Source organism: Topomyia yanbarensis, chromosome 3, assembly GCF_030247195.1.
Source record: "Topomyia yanbarensis strain Yona2022 chromosome 3, ASM3024719v1, whole genome shotgun sequence".
Taxonomy (NCBI): Eukaryota; Metazoa; Arthropoda; class Insecta; order Diptera; family Culicidae; genus Topomyia; species Topomyia yanbarensis.
Genome location: NC_080672.1, coordinates 394,146,616 through 394,163,308, shown reverse-complemented (window position 1 = coordinate 394,163,308; position 16,693 = coordinate 394,146,616). Strand labels below are relative to the sequence as shown.

Genomic DNA, 16,693 nt, shown 5'->3' with positions numbered 1-16,693 from the left:
CAGACTCATACCGGGCATCCTTCGCAAGGTCTGCTTTATGTAACTATCTGCTCTTTGGTAAAGTTCGTCTACCTGTTTGCCAGATTGTGGCGCTTTAAGAACCTACAAAAATAAAATGTCGAGGAAGCACTGGTGCTAAATCGAAACAATTGGCTCCTGGCTCCGGAAATCCGAGTTCAGATAAGGAACACTTCTTGGAACATTAAAAATCCCAAGTGTAAAAATATGATTGATGCAGCTTAGAATTACAGAAGCATTATCCCGAAAATCGCAAAATTTAAACAAATAATTTGAAATATGATGCATTTGCGTTACTTTAGAAAAAGACCTCAATTTTTACGAATCACTTTAATCGAGAAGACTCTTACAGAAGAATACTTTTTGGAATCAAAAAGGGCTATTCTTTCAATTGAAATGACAGAGATTCCGGCTTCACCAATGCGCTCGAGCGTTTTAGACATAGCCCACTGCTCGACGTCGCTACTGTTTGATTCTGGACACCGCGATTCAAGCTCAGACGCGTGTACCCAATGTGAACTCCCGCGGGCGGTTTCCCACCCCGTGGTGGAACAAAGAGTTCTCAGACGAGTACGCGGAGACGGCCTCCGCATATAAAAAATTCCTGTAGGTTGAAACGCCTAACAAGAAGTGGAAACGACAATGAGTAACTCTATGAAAGCCAAAAAAAGCAGTTATTGGCACCGCTTCGTTGACGAGTTATCGAGAGAAACATTGATGAGCGCTCTTTGGGAATTGTGTAAACGAATTAGTTTCAAACAAAAGCGACGCGTCCCCCATGATATCGCGAATCTCAATCTCCGTTTTTGATAGTGGAGTTCTCTGTCATGCAAAATCAATGCTCAAAGATTAGTTGGAAACAAATTCAACTTATGGAAGAATCTGTTTGAATCCGCGAAAAGGAGCCTGTTGCAAAACTAACTCATTGAGGGCAGCAATGTTCCTCATGATTGGATGCAAGTGATTGTCATCACCATTTTAAAACTCATCTATTTCGTAGGCCGCCAACTTAGCATGAAAATAGGCAGCGACTACTCTGAAATGTTTGCAGTTACTTCTGGCACCCCACAGGGAAGCCATCTTGGACCACTCATCTTCTTACTTTACTTCAATGATGTGCATTATTAACTCAGTGGACTACGCTTGTCGTACGCGGATGACCTCAACATCTTCAATCGTATCAAGACTTTGGTAGACGCACACGTCTTGCAGAAACGATTCGATGTCTTCAGCGAATGGTGTATCGATAATCGTATGATCCTAAACTCTACAAAATATTCCGCAGTCACCTTCTGCAGAAAAAGAGAATCTATCAATTTCGACTACAATGTATCAGGATTGCTTATTCCTCGAGAGTGTTCCGTGAAGGATCTTTAAGTAATATTAGCTGAATTTCAAGCAACGCGTCTCATATGTTATTGGCCGTGCATCGTGAAACCTTGGGTTCGTCTTTCGTATTGCAAAGTCATTCACGGATATGGATTGCTTGAAAAGTTTCTACTGTTCCCTTATCCGATCATCTTTGGAGTATTGTTCGACGATTTGGAACCCGCATTACCTGAACGGTAGTGATCGAATTGATGGCATTCAACGCAAATTTATACGATTGGCTTTGAGGCGGCTTCCTTGGCGCGATCCTACGAGAGACACTGTCAACTTAATCAACTCGGGTGACACATTTGTTCAACTTCCATTTGTCCCGTAATGATATTAGATCTAGGTTTATGATTTTTAAGAGTGTTTAGATTAAGATATCATTATTGGGGCCGATTGCGGTCTGTAAACTATAAATAAAAACCGCGAAAATTTGCCTCCGATCACAACTCCTATCGGCCGATTAAGATACTGTCCTGCATCCGAAAGTTGATCGAGAAAATCATCCTATTTCCGCCCCGACAATTGAGTCGAATCAAATAGCAGTGGTATCAGTGTTTTGGATGTTAAGAGGGTTTTTGATTCAATTTCTATTAACGTTCTTTCAGAGAGGCTGCGCCTGCATGGTCTTTCATCAGTTTTAATCGTTATTTTATCACAAAGCAGGAGAATGGAAGTCACGATACAGTAAGCGAGGGCCTCACCCCTCAATACAAACCACCACGGTTCCCGGGTACGTACAAAGCTGGAATGTTCATTACTGTGGAATTTTTCAACCGATTTGGGAACAGCTCCTGTCACTAAGTTAATGTCAGATTTTGATGAGACGAAGTTGAAACGCAAATTCCATTACCAATTCAGCTATAGGTTTTGTGGTCTTCGCGCGCAAAGATGATTTTAAAAAACTTTCTCTTTAGTGGAGAAAAATTAGTTATTACCCAAATTTTTCTACACTAAGGAGAAATACAGCATAGTGCATTGGCTTGCTAAGCCAAATCAAAGGTTTCGATTTCACTAGTTCTCATCAGGTTAAAAATGAACTTGCTTTTTTCGCGGCACATCACGCTTGATGATTAGGGGTTTGCTTAGGAACACAATTTGTGTCTCCGTTTTTGAAGCGTTAGTTGACTTAGGTTCAAATGATAAAATCCCATGAATTCGATTTTTTTTTCAATTTTAAGGTCCATCAATTTCATATGGCCATATGAAATAAAATAAAATAAATAATCAAAAACAAACATCGAGTATGCACAATGAATATACATTCACTTAAGATTCTACATTAATCACCCAAAAACTTTTTTGCAAGGTGGATAATGGAGAAACAGATGTATTATGTATGGAATCATTCTTCACCCGAACAGACAAATTTACACGAGTAAAAAGAATATTTGGTCAAAGTTTACTTTAGTTTTTATCGTCCGAACAATTTGGTATAAATCAAAGTACCTCAAGTTATATTTTTATTCGATCACCATAATGAACTACTCGCTAATTTACGTTTTCCACGAAAATTCTAAATAGACTGGGAGGTGGTATTGAGAAAAGTCTACTAAAATCAAAGTTGGGAGAGGATGGGTTAAAATTATCCAATTTTAATCGCCGTAGTCTCTTAATGCCCCAGTATTAGATAGAATCAAAAGCAACTGGTTGAAGAATCTGACCAAATTCGCAAAAAAGAGTTTGTTGAGTTTCTTCAACTAAAGTCAATCATGATTGGATGCAAGTGCATGTTATCGCCATTTGAAACCCAGCAAAATCAGCCTCCGATCACAATTCCCATCGGTCGATGGTGTTAATGTCCTGTATATTTTCAACCGATTTTGGATCTTTTGTATGTTTATGATTCAAGAACTCATCTACTTTTCAACACTGTAAAAATGATACTGTTTGTGAACCAACGACAATGCGAAGAATTTTGATACATTTAGTACTAGGATTCCATTAGAATTCACAAATCACGTCCTAATACTGATAACTGTTCGTATACATTTTCATTATAATTTTTGAGTATCCAGATTATAACGGATTTGGACCAAAGTCATCTTTCAAGTGATCTTTTCAAAGCGAGTTTCCAAAAAAAATTAAAATCTTTAAAAGCATGCTTAATGTCCACCAAAACCCTCAAAAAAGTCATGAATGAAAAACAAAACAGGCGTGAATCACGCACTCAAATAATCGAGCAAACCGTGTCCCGCGATGGAAGATTGATTGAAAAATCTTTCAACGGAAGGACAGTTGTTTGCATTACTTTTAGACAAAGCGATATAATTCACCGCAATTTACATCAATTTGTTTCATTTTGAAATCTAGTCGTCACCCGATCACCGTCCACGAAATTGCGCGTTTCCCATTCTTTTTTTTTCCAGTATACACTGGACCTACGGCCGCATCGCAGTCACTTGTCGCGACTTGGATGACATGTGATATTTCCTCCTGCCTCCTCTTCCATAATTTACTCCGCACCCATCCACATTCTCTCTCTCCCTGCACTAGAAGCACTCTTATTTATTACTCCATTCACCAAACAATTCCACTATTGTTCGGCCAGCTCTCTGCACTAAATCTGTCCATCTTCGTATCCCCTTCACCCCCTCTGCTTTTCACCCATTTCGTCGTTCCGTTCCGTTTCGTTGTCGCGTTTGATCTGTCGAGCTGCACGAGAAAAAAACTCCGGATCTATAAATTTCATGGTTGCCATGGTACATGTTTGCTACCGAATATCCTTGAGCGGCATACACAACTTCAAGGCTGCACTAGTGCACCACCGCACAACCGCCTGCACGCCCGTCCAACCAAGCAACCAATCATTCAAGGTAGGTGTACTCCCTAGAGACAGCTCGTAAAGAAATCACTCTGAACTCACATTACACTTTGGTATTTTATTTTTCGCCATTTTCACTGGCGTTCGGCGGTGATAATCGATGAAAGTGAAGGTTGGGTGGTGATTGTGTTTGCATTGTGTTTGTTTTTTTTTCTTCGGTCGGCTTTTTTCCTTTTATCGTTTCTGATGTTTTTGATCGGCGGACTGACATAACACACATTTTCAACGGTGGTCCCTCCGAAAGCCGGTCGATCACATTGAGTAATACATTACCAGCCGAGAAATTGCACGTTTTCAGCGTAATCCACATAAGTGCACTCAAATGATTATGAAGAAATGTTCCCAGCGAAGTACGGATCGAGCCATCAATTACCGAACGATTGGTTGATTAGTCGATCGCGATTGTTAAATTACTCTAACACTCGCTAAACAAATTTTTCTTGTCTAGTTATGTTCGACTTCCGAATCCTTCAACCCTACAAAAAACGATCACTTTCCAACATAACATACTTCAACACTAGCAACCACCATCGCTCAGGTCATCACCTCTGTCTGCATACTCTGCTGTAACACCCCGAAAAAAAAACACAGTCGCCTTTCCCGAACAATGAACCCCGAAAGATGAGAGAACCTGCGAAGACTGCGGGACCTAAAGTCCAACCAACAACACACAGTAATCCACAGTGTCCGATCGATCGGCGCGACGTTCGAAGTCCACAGTGACGGAAACTTCACCGAAAAGCGCGAACCACGGCTACGAAACACCCAGCGCGAAAGCCAATTTGCTACTAACAGGCAGATTTTTTTTTCTTTCTGTTTGTTGTTTGGCCAGGCTATATGCGGTTTGGCTCCTTCCCGGGTCGGTCGTCGATTCCAGCCAGTCAGCCAGCAAGCAAAATAGTCAGCCACCGGCAGTCGTGTTTGAGCCTACTCTCGCTTCCTCCACTTTGTTATTCTCCTACTACACATCAGTGCAAACAAGTGGTTTGGCGAATCATAGAGCTGTTGTTGCATTGGAGCCGTTTGTTGTTGCTGTTACATACTACCGACGGACCGACGAAGTTGCTGTTGGTGTTGGTGGTGTTCGCATTCGGGCATCCCACTCGGTTCACTCACTTCTCCAAATCAAGCTAGCTCAAGTATTTACGATCAGTACGGACAGTTCGATCGCAGTTTAGCTGGTCGATCGTTACCGTGTGGATTGAGGAAGAACGATCACGGTGTGATATTCCAAACACTTTGCTTTAATGGATGATTGAATATGAAAGCGCAGCTGCAGATGGCTTGCTACATCATACACATTTTGACGAATTCAACAAAGGATTTCAGCTGTGGATCACTGGTTCTTAGGGAGCTCTAAATCTGTGTATCTTTGAGTCTATAGATTTTTCGATCTTTAATCTTTGACTCTTAGGATCTTAATCCAAGCATGTTTGAATTCTTTGGATATCAGAACCTGGAGGGCTGAAGATCTAATTGGTTTAATTCGTTTCATAGTGAGATCAATCGATTATGGAGACTACCTCTCAGAATCTTCGATTTTGCGAATCTTTCAATTTACAGGCCTTTGAATTTTTGCTCGCATCTTTGAATTATTGGATATGCATTTTTTAGATTTTTGAGCGTTGGACCTTGAATTTACGGATAATTCCGACCAAGGATTATTGATTCTCTAGTTCTGTGAATTTTCAATTCATTGGATATTTCTTATTATTAAATCTTTAAATGATTAGATCTTGGAATGTTTGAATTTATGGGTCTTAGAATTTTTGGGTAATTTCATCAATTCTAATATTTAAAAGTTTAAGTTTCATCGTGATTTGCAAAGCTGAAAACACTCGGCTGAAAGCGGCACATTTGAGAACAGTCTACTCCAACCAGCTGACCGACACGGAGTGCCGTTTTCAATACATACATACGGTTGCGGTGTTCAAATACAGCGTGCAGTGCGCAGTGTTTCAATATATTTATATGGTTGACGATGTCGGCATTCATAGAAGCGTAGCGTGTCGGATGCCTAAATATGTGGTCCTAGACTAGGGAAGCGCAATCTCCTGTGTGAAAATGTATGGTATTTTGACTATACTATGCATTATTCAAATTTTCAATGCCGTGTTATCAAAAATTTAGTTTTGTCTATTGAAATCTGTTCATAGAAGTATTTCTGAGCGATATGTGCAAAGTATTTACAGCGGTAAAAACCTAATCACTTTTCGTTACACATAATTCTTGTTGATTTTGAAAAGAGCGAACGAAATTCTAGTTGCGCATATCGCCCGGACCATCACAAGATGAAATTTGTGATCAGTTTTTGGAAATACCTCTATTTGTTTACATTTTGTACCATTATTACGGCGTCACTACAAAATCTTCACTATTATTTCAATACATATCGAAAGACGGCTGTTATTGTACAAAGATTTAAAGGATAAATGAAAATGGGGCCGAACTATAACTATGTTGCAAGTGTGCCAATTTTCACTAATTTCGGAAAAAAATTACAAATTATACAATTTTGTAAATTTAAAAAAAAAAATTTGTTCACAAATCTTGCCAATATAAACGAATTTTACAATTTTAAACAAATAATTACAATGTTTTATGTAATTTTTCATAAATTTCAAAATATTTTTACTAATTTTGCAAATTTACACGAATTTTGCAATTTTTTACGAATTTCGCCAATTTCCCCAAATTTTGTCTACTTTTACGTATGTTCGTAAATGTTGTAAATTTTTATGAATTTTGCCAATACTCACAAATTTTGTAAATTTTCAAGTATTTTGCCAAAGATCGTAAAAGTCTTGCAAAATTCATAAAAAATTAGACATTTTGTGAAAATTTGTAAAAATTCATTAAAATTTGCACAATACATAAACAATGCAAAATTCGTGGAAATTTGAAAAAAGAAAAAAAGATGTGAAAATTTACAAGATCGGTAAAATTTGCGAAAATTTGCAATATTCGTAGAAATTGGCTAAATTCGTAATTTTGCAAATTTTTGCGAGTTTTGCCTAGTTTTTTATAAATTTTGCAAATTCTCACGATGTTCACGAATTTTTTACAAATTTTTCTGAAAAATTAAAATTTTTTACGAAAATTTACACGAATTTTGCAAATTTGCCTATTTTTTTTATAAATTTTGCAAATTCTTACAGATTTTACGGATTTTCGTCTTGCTCACGAATTTTGCAATTTTTTATGCTTTTCCTAAATTTTTATGATTTTTGCGTATTTCAGCGTATGCCAATTTTCAAAAATGCTGCAAATTTTTAAACATTAATTTTTTTTTTAAATTTTACCATTTTTCACAAATTAAGCAAATTTTTACAAATTTCTATAAATCTAGCAAATTTTAAAGAATTTTACAAATTTTTACGAAAATTTACACGAATTTTGCAAAGTTCCTCAAAATTTGTATAAGTTCACGAATTCTTCAAATTTTTACAAATATTTCTACGAATGTAGCCAATTATCATACATTTCGTAAATTTTCACGCATTTTTGCGGCGCTTACCATTTTTTTTGAATTTTACAAACTTTTACGAATTTTGCCTATTTTTGATAAATTTTGCAAATTCTCACAGATTTTACAGATTTATTCCTATCTTGCAAATCACGAATTTTGCATTTTTATGGACTTCGTAAATTTTTATGAATTTTGCAAATTTTTCCGTATATTGCCAATTTTCAAAAATGTTGCAAATTTAAACTAATTTTCATAAATTTTGAAAATTTTCGCAAATTTCTATAAATTTACCAAATTTTACGAATTTTACAAAATTATACGAAAATTTACACGAGCTTTGCAAATTTTCTCAAAGTTTGCATATATTTACGAATTTTACGAATATTTCTTCGAAATTTAGCCCATTATCACAAATTTCGCAAACTTACACACACTTTAAGGGCAATTTTTTGGAATTTTGCAAATTTTTGCGAATTTTGCCTATTTTTTATAAATTTTTCAAATTCTCACAGATTTTATAGATTTATTCGGATCTTGCAAATCACGAATTTTACAATTTTGTTATGCATTTCGTAAATTTTTATGAACTTTGCAGATTTTACCGCGATTGCCAATTTTTAAAAATATTGCCAATTTTTAAAGATAACAAATTTTCAAAAATTTTGCCATTTTTCACAAATTCAGCTAATTTTTACGAATTTTGCAAATTTTCACAAAAAAATTAAAAGTTTTACGAAAATTTACACGAATTTTTCCAATTTCCTCAAAATTAAATATTTCTATTATCATAAATTTCGCAAATTTTCATACATTTTTACGGGTTTTGCCAATTTTCATGAACTTTGCAAATTTTCCTGTATTTTACCAATTCTTAAGAATCTTGCAAATTTTTACAAAGATTACAATTTTTTTTAAATTTTTGTCATTTTTCACAAATTTCTATAAATCTAGCAAATTTTTATGAAAAATTACAAATTTTTACAAAAATTTACACGAATTTTGCAAATTTACCCGAAATTTTCCATATATTTTTACGAATTATGCAAATTTTTACAAATATTTCTAAGAATTTTACCAATATTCATAAATTTTGTAAATTTTCACAGCTCTTTCCAATTTTTATGAATTTTGCAAATTTTCACGAACTTTTATTTAATTTTGCAATTTTTTGTGAATTTTATAATTTTTTACGAATTTTGTTAATTTTCACAAGTCTGTCAATTTTCACAAAATTTACGAGCTTTGTCAATTTTAATAAATTTGGCTAGTTTTTACAAATTTCGTAAATTTTTACAAATCTTGCAGATTTTTACAAATTTCACGAATTTAATACAATTTGCAAATTTTTATCAATTTTGCCGCTTTTCACGAATTTTACAATTTTTTTCAAGAGTTTAATGGCTGGCGTTCAAATAGGACAAACTCACTTTTTTCATAAATAGACATTTTAACATTTTTAATAGTTCTAAGTAATCAACTGCCATTTGAGAATCTTGAAAATAATTTTTAGATGTTTTTGCTCTTAGCAGTCAGCTGTTGACCATGAAGGTAACCCCAGTACGAGCTGGCGTCCAAAAGGGGATATCCCCACATTGTGTCTTATGGAATTTCGAGTTTTTTCTTTCGTTTTCCGAGGTTTTAAGAAAAAGTAGTCTATCGCTCCGCCATCAGGTGAACTCGATATAATACTGTTTTAGTTGGATTGCATTGTACGTTGACGTTTCGGCTCAAACAGTCGTTCCCGAAGGTGAGTGCCGCTCACATATTTGCTATGTATGGCTATATTCTATTCTAATATTTATTTTAAATTTGTATGAATTTTGCAAATTTTACCGTATTTTACCAATTTCTAAAAATGTTGCAAATTTTTAAAGATTACGAATTTTCAAATATTTTGCCATTTTCCTAAATTTTGAAAATTTTTGCAAATTTCTAGAAATTTACCAAATTTTATGAATACTACAAATTTCTGCGAAAAATTTCAAAAATTTAGCAAATTTCCTCATAATTTGCATATGTTTACGAATTTAGCAAATTTTTACAAATATTTCTACGAATTTAGCCAATTATCGTAATTTTCGTAAATTTTCTCACATTTTTACGGCCTTTGCCAATTTTATTGAATGCTACCAATTTTTACGAAGTTTGCCTATTTTATATAAATGTTGCAAATTCCCTCAGATTTTACAGATTATTACGTATCTTGCAAATTTTCACAAATTTTGCAATTTTTTTATGCATTTCGTAAGTTGGCCGTATTTTGCCAACTTTTAAAAATGTTGCAAATTTTTAAAGATTAGAAGTTTTCAAAAATTTTGCCATTTTTCGCCAATTTAGCGAATTTTTACATATTTTGAAAATTTTCGCAAATTTCTATAAATCTACCATATTTTATGAATTTTACAAATTTGGCTATATTCTATTCTAATATTAATTTCTTGCACGAATGTATATTGTTGAGCGCATTTCTTCGAAAATGCCAGTGAAAGTGTCATGTCTCTACATTGAAAGTTGATCGGGCAATAAGGTATTAAGAGAAAAACGGTGCATTGTGGTAGGAAAATAAAAAAAGTGGAATCAATTATTATCTTTCGTTATAGAGTTATGGTGTCTTCGGAAAAGTTACTCTATGGTACCTAGCGCTTTATTTGGTTGAATTATACTAGTTCGGAATTCAGTCGCTAGAGCGGCGCTGTTATTAACTTTTTAATAGAGCTAGATAGAAATGTGGTGTCTTCGAGAAAGTCTTATCATTTTAAACATATCTTCTGAGGATTCAAACTTTGTAGATCCTGTATGTTTCGAGATAGAGCATATTTTGGTTAAACATTTTACTTACAGGTTATGTTTTCAAGAATACGCCATATTTCAAAACTTGTACGACCTACAAAGTTAGTATCGTCGGAAAATATACTTATAATCACCTGACATACAACTTTGTCGTAGACACCATCTTTCTTTCTCGTTGCATTAAAAAGTTGATAACAGCGCCACCCCAGCGACTGAATGCCAAACTAATATGAAAGGATCAAATAAAGTGGTAGATGTCATGCAACAACTTTGCCAAAGACACCACAACTCTTAAACAAGAGATAAAGAAAGGACGTGTAAATTGTAAGTTACCCCCTTTGCGGACGCTGGGAATCCCCGGGGTTACCCCCTTCTTCTCATCAGCATCCGATACTAAATTGGAACCAGTAATACTATTTGTGTTCCTTACCAAACCGCTAGTCAAACACGATGCCCCACAAGAAAAGTAGTTCTGATTTAGCCCTGGCTCTAAGTTAATGCCGGATTCTGATGAGACGAAGTCGAAATTGCATAAATAACGAAAATCTTGTCGACAGAGTCCGCACAACCCAACGCTTGACTGTGCTCGCGTAAGACGATTGGACTGTACGTACGCCGAGGAATTGCGATTCGTGTGATGGAGATGAGCGGTGGCGGTAGTGGTAATGGTGGTGGTGGTAACAATGACGATCAGTGGGAGTTTTTGGAATCGCGAGAGTGAGAGCCAGTTCCAAAGACAGATGCACTATGCAGTGTGCAGTCTTCGGACTGTGTCAGGTTTTTGCACTCTCGTCTAGCGTATCAGTCGTGGCGTAATTTCCAGCTGTTATAATTTAGAGTCGGTGCTGCAAGACAAGGCTACATTTGGCACTATCAGTAGCAAATGTAAATATAGCTATTTTTTCAGCATGCTGCGAAAGGAGGTATGATGAGTTATTTTGAATTAATATTGTGATTCTGCAATTAAAATTTTCAGTGGAACAGTAGTGGTAAACGCTGTAGCACAATTGAGTCTTAATTTATCTCAGCTTTGCTATTCGATACATTATCTGATGATTCAATTTCTAGGATGGGGATAAATACTTTCGAACACAAACCATATTATTTAAATTAAGTAAAATTTAATTAAATTAAATAAGATTTTGCGTTTCGGGTTCTCCTCATCAGTAACTGGCACCGTCTTGGCACCAGTTAGACAGTAAAGCTAAAAAGTCACATGATTCTTGTGAAACCCTAAAGCCACTAACTTTTTAACTTTTCGAAAAGTGCCATCAAGGAAAAAAAGCTATTTGAAAAAAAAAAACCTTTCCTTGTCCACACTGAACTTCTTTTCAGTGTATTTTTATCGAAAACTAAACCAATGAAAGTCATAATCATCTCAGAATCCAATTTCTTAACTGATAGTTGCCTGATACATGCAAAAACTCTGGACTCTGGACTATGGTCTCTGGGGTCTTGATTCTGGACTCTAGAATCCTAACTCTAGACTCTGATGTCTGCACTCTGAACTCTGAAATCTGCACTCGTGACTCTGGATTTTTGGCTCTCTCGACGGGACTCTGGATTCTGGTCTCTGGACTATGGACTTTGGATTCTGAACTCTTCACTCTCATCGCTGGATGATGGACTATTGGCGCTGGCCTTGAATTTCTGTACTACGCACTCTGGACTCAGAACCATGGGCTCTGGTATCTGGGGTCTTGATCCTTCACTCTGGAATCTGAACTCTATACTCTGAACTTTAGGCTCTGCACTCGGGTCTCCGGAATCTGGACTGTGGGCTCTGTGCTCTGGACTCTGGAACTGAGCTCGGGACACTGGGATCAGCATTTTGGGTTGAGAACTCTGGGCTCTGGACGCTGAACTCTGGTCTCATGATTCTCGTCTCTGGACTCTGAGCTCTAGATTCTGGACTTTGAACTCTGGATGCTGCACTCTTCACACTGCGTTCTGGACTCGGGACTCTCGTCTCGAAATTCTGTGTTATGAACTCTGGATTCTGGCCTCTGGGTTCTGGGCTATGCGCTCTGGAATCTGAGCTCTTGCCTGAGTATTTTGGGTTAAGTATTTCGGGCTCTGGAGGAGTAATTTGGGTTGATGACTCTGGACCCAGGATTCTCGACTATGTTCTCTGAATTTTGAACTCTGGATTCTGAGCTCTCGCCTCAAGATTCTGTGCTATGGACACTTGACTGTAGCCTGTGGTCTCTGAGCTATGGGCTCTGGGTTCTCTTGATTCTGGACTTGGGACTCTGAACTGTGGGGTCTGGACTATGCACTCGGAACTCTGAATTCTAGACTCCGGACTCTGGGCTCTCCTCGGGACTCTGGGTTCTGGTCGCTGGGCTATGGAATCTAAACTCTGGATTCTGGACTCTGAGCTCTGGAATCCGAGCTTGAGCTTGTGCGACCACCCCTGGCTGCACCTCCGTTATTGATCTGGACTAGCTGAAGTTGCACAGAGAAGCAGTAGATAATTATGCTTGGGAGTAGCGAAACATCTTTCAATGTGCAACTCCTGGTAATCCTAAAGTATTGATCAATACCGGCACCGGCCAGGCCCGAACGTAGATCGCGGAAGGAAAGGGAAGGAGTGGTTAGTCCGATACTTGCTTTTGCTAGAGGCCGTATATACTACTGCGCACTCCACAAGTATCACAGGAGGAGGATATTTTTGTTAGTAAGAGTATAGAAGTTGAATCACTTCTTCTTTACCGACGCCAGAGAGGTGACTCCACTATCTGGACTAGATATCGATCCACCAAACTCATAGACCGGGGACCAACGGCTTTACTTCCCTTCCGAAGGAAGACGTGACCACAGATTTTTTCACCTCAGAAAAATCTCAACGACCTCGGCTGGAATTGAACCCAGACAAATTGGAATGAGTGGCGGTCCCGCTTACCACTCAACCACCGGCGCCGTCATCTGGACTCTGAGCTCTGGAATCCGGACTCTAAACTCTGGTCTCACTATTTAGGGTTAGGGGCTCTGGACTTTGGGCTCTGGATTATATGGTGAGGACTCTGGGCTCAGTATTTTGGGATAAAAACTCTAGACTCTAGTTTCTGGTCTCTGGGCTCTGGACTCTGGGCTCTGCCCTAGGAACTCTGGATTCTGAACTCTGAGCTCTGTCTTCGGAACTCTGGGTCCTGATCGCTGCGTTGTGGACTCTGGACTTTGCATTCTCGACACTGAACTCTGAATTCTAGACTCGCCTCAGTATTTTGGATTGAGAACTCGCGACTCTGGATTCTGGTCTCTCTCCTCGGGGCACTGGACTCTGGGCTATAGAATCTAAAGTCTGGGTTCTTTCCTCTGGATTCTGAAACCCTGAATAAAAATACACTGAAAAAAAATTCTGTTTGGCCAACGAGTAGTTTTTTTCAAATAACTTTTTTCCTTGAAAGTGCCCAACTTGAGTTTTTGACGGTAGATAGGGAACACAATTACCTATCTTGGAATAAAATTTCATCGAAAATCAAAGATGGTTTTTTTTTTGTAAATCGACTTAACACTTTTAAAATCTTTTTTTTTTAGTGTAGGGAATTGAAGAATTTTTTCAATATTTTTATTCAAAATTTTGATTATTTTGTGAAAATCACCACTACAACATTTGTTGTAGGATTTGTCATTTTTAGACTATAGTTAGTGATGTATTTTTTTACTCGATTAACGCAAATAATCGATTAATTTCTAAAGTAATCGAACAATCAATAATCAATTAGAAGCCTTCGGTATAATGGAGTAAATCATGAAAACTGTAGAACAAAAAGTGCAAGGAAGTCAAAATATTTAAATAGACCTTTTTTGGTTAGCAAACTAAGATTTACTACCCAATCCATTATTTATTTTAATCGATTATCTTAGCCGATTAATCGAATCAATTAATCAAGCTCTCGAAAATTACTCAATTATCAGGTATTCGATTATTTGCAAAAATCAAACATCGCTAACTATAGCCATTTGAAAAAAAATGGTAAAAAAAAGTTTGACTCTTTTCAAAAGACAGTCTAGATTATTTGTGGAAAAACAAAGTGTGCAAAGTGGCTTTTTGTGACAAAGTCTTCATGTACAGAAAGATTCGTTGAAATCTGAGAGGGTGCTGCTAACTCTGAATACGATTTACCGCGAAATTCGTTATATAAGCCGCAACTATTTTTTTCAAAAGACCCCATGTAATTTCAGGAATCGAATTCGTATTTTTGATGCCAAACAGCTTTAAAATGCATGAAATGTCGAGATTTTATGTCACCTTGAAAAAAAAAATTCCCAAGGATCGACTTTTTGGGACTTAGCCAATTTCGCGTTTAATAATACCGTGGCTTTATCGAAAAAATTTCGTAAACAATATGTGGTGTTTGGTCCATTTGGGCATAAAGAATCCTTCCTACATATTTTGTGAACATTACCCTTCTTCTCCCACCAGCTAATCAAGACGACTAAACTAAATCTCAGACCGCCGATTACTGGTTGTGGTTAAAGTTATCGATTTGTCCTTTTCCTTTTTACAAACTTCTAGAACTCGAATATTTTCTTATATATAGTTGTCATGTCACGTATAATAAAAATGTAATATATGGGGCATTCCACGCAAAATTTGCCACAAAAATTCCTATGATTCATGATTGAGAAAGGCGCAATTACACCGCTAGGTGGATTAAAACTGGTTTTATATAACTTTTGTAGTTTTGATTTTCCATTAAGATCACTTTAGAAATACTTTCAGATATTTTGAAGAACAATATTCTCAATATTCCTAACGTCTAGCTTCTTTTGTTAGAAAGTTTATATACTTTTTACTAAAAATAAACTATTTTTTGAGTAAATGTTACAAGATATAAAAAATCGCATTTTTCTTTTTGTTTGGTGATCTATATTACAAAGTATGCTATTTCATATGACAGCAACGGTATTTAATCTTAAGTGCCCTAATCGAAGATAATGCTATTTGAAAAAGTTATATTTTTATATAAAAGTATAACTTTAAAAACAAAAAAAGTTTAGTAGATGGTGTTTTAAAGAAAATTATGCGCCCTAAAATAATCTTCAAGATGTTCAAAGGGTACTTTAGTGTAAAATAAAAACAAAAGTTATAGAAATAAAACCGTTTTAAAGGAACGCCCTAAAACTTACATTTGGATTTATCGTGCAATGGAAAGTACCCAAGTAGCATTTCTAGTTTTGTAGCACACTAGAAGTGTAATTTAAGTTTTAAGGAAGGCTTCAAGAGTACCATAAAACCTTAATTGTTACTAGGGTATAAAAGTTAGAGCTTCCGTGTCTTCAGCAAATTTGTCTAAAATGTGTAGTTCTACAACTTCATTGAAGACAATCAAGCTATATCTCGAAACGTTAATTTTAAAAATTGCTAAAATTAGGACCATCCTAACTTCTGTTTAAACAAAAAGAATAACCTTCCAAAGTACAACAACTTTCCCAAACATATTGTAAGGCTAGGTCATTTAATTTTAGCAAAAAGTTAAAATTCCTGTTAAATTTACATTCTGGACCACTGTGAACTGGCTGATCCTGAGTGATGTCTCGAGAAATAAGCTCCAGTTTACTGAAAAGAAAGCGAAAACAAACTCTTCTTTTTTGGGTAGAAAGCCAAACGTCTGGCACTATGCAATATCTACTCCTAAAAGAGAAAAAATAATTGAATCACATTTTATTATTTCAGGTACTCTTAAGCGTAAATTTGGTTCAATCCAAGGAAAACCCTTTAGGGAAAATCTTTGGTTTGCAAGTCAAAAAAAAAACAAGATTTCGCTTCCACTTTCTTGCCAGCTAACCAGTACATCGGTGCGTGCTTCCCGAGACATCACTTGGAATTAGCTAGTCGTTTAAGCATTCATACAATACGTGTGATTTGTTTTTTTGGTTCAGTGTCTAACTGGTACCAAGACGGTGTCAGTTACTGATGAGGAGAATTCGCAAAATCCAATTTTATGTATTTAAGATAAAATGATTCGTTTTTGAATCACTCAAAAGATAAAAAAAATACCAAGCTTTAGAGAATTCGGAGGACATGAGTTCAAACCAAATAATAGTGCAAAACTGAGTAAAAATAATAGGAAATCACGTCTCATGTTACTTGCTTGATAAACATTTGAAGTCGGCTCATGCATAATTTAAATAGTAGGAATTTTAGTTTAATTTAGTTTTTTTTCCCAGTGGATACATATTCATAGTACGGTAAAGTCAGATCAACCCAT

The 16,693-nt window shown here is 36.3% G+C and overlaps 1 protein-coding gene across 6 annotated transcripts in view; it reads right to left on the bottom strand.

Moving 5' to 3' along the window:
• LOC131691917 (serine/threonine-protein kinase N) overlaps positions 1-16,693 on the bottom strand; it is a 272,404-nt gene that overhangs the window by 186,888 nt on the left and 68,823 nt on the right. For 2 of the 6 annotated variants that reach the window (XM_058978665.1, XM_058978666.1), the window contains exon 1: positions 4,727-5,068. The exons of 1 other annotated variant lie outside the window; for it this stretch is intronic. The gene's annotated coding sequence lies outside the window, so the exon portion shown is untranslated. Of the gene's footprint in view, positions 1-4,726; positions 5,069-16,693 lie in introns of those variants that run through there. 3 more of the 6 variants (XM_058978668.1, XM_058978669.1, XM_058978673.1) reach the window with 3 other exon arrangements.